Here is a 1,144-nt window from a genome sequence, read left to right as displayed (position 1 = left end):
TGGGGGTCTCAGACCTCCACCAAATTAATCTTCTGACAGGCCTGATAGGATTTTTGCACAAAGGTTCACATTTACTTTAATAAAATAAGTATTAAGAAGTACAGGACAGACACGGCAGCCGCAGGCCGATCAGAACAGTGTCCAGACCCATTGACGCAACTCATTAAAGTTTAATAAGATGCTGCAAGCAACAATAACAGAGAACAATTCACATACCCCCTCATTTATTCATGTATCAGCAGAAGTTTACTTTTAATGGGACTTTTGCTACATTGTTTAGTCATATTCCAAGGGGTTTTGCCTTTGCATTTGTTAATGGATAAACCCTCAATGCTATATTAATAATCTTGAGGGGCATCTGCACCTAAAAAGGAAAAAAAAAAGTATATACATTGGTTCCTCAGCATACGATGGTAATTGGTTCCAGGCGGACCATTATATGTTGAAACCATCGTATGTTGAGGGAACACATACAGACACATACATGGAGGCACATACAGACAGATGCTCAATGATACTCACATGTCCCACCACTTCGGCCTGTCAATTCGCCACTCCGGCCCCTCAGTTCACTGCTTCTCTGCGCCGTCGCCGTCATCACGTCGCAACTCACTCCGCCCCTATGGATGACAGCGCGTGGCAGCAGAGGAGCGGCGAACTGACGGCCCATAGTGGCGGGGACATGTAAGTATCATTGAGCGGGACACATAGGGCACATTAAACAGCTATCCAGCGGCAGCTGAAGCAGTCATTGTTACCGGATAGCCATTTTGCGATGACGCCGACACACAGAAGCATATGTTGAAACCATCGTATGTCGGGGGACCACTGTGTGTGTATATATATATATATATATATATATATATATATATTGTCCTTGAGATATTAAAGGGGTACTCCGCCCCTAGACGTGATCTTGACTGTGGCACCCTAGACATCTTCGCTCCGTGCCAGATGACTGACGATGCGGGGCAGAGGCTTGTGATGTCACGGCCACGTCCCCTCAATGCTAGTCTATGGGAGGGGTTGTGACTGCTGTCATGCCCCCTCCCATACACTTGCATGAGGGGGTGTGGCCATGACGTCACAAGCAGGGCGTGCAGCAGGGGGATTGTGGAGGTCCCCAGCAGTGGGACCCCTGTGA

Source organism: Hyla sarda, chromosome 3 (genome assembly GCF_029499605.1).
Source record: "Hyla sarda isolate aHylSar1 chromosome 3, aHylSar1.hap1, whole genome shotgun sequence".
Classification (NCBI taxonomy): domain Eukaryota; kingdom Metazoa; phylum Chordata; class Amphibia; order Anura; family Hylidae; genus Hyla; species Hyla sarda.
Note: the sequence above shows the minus strand (reverse complement) of the source record.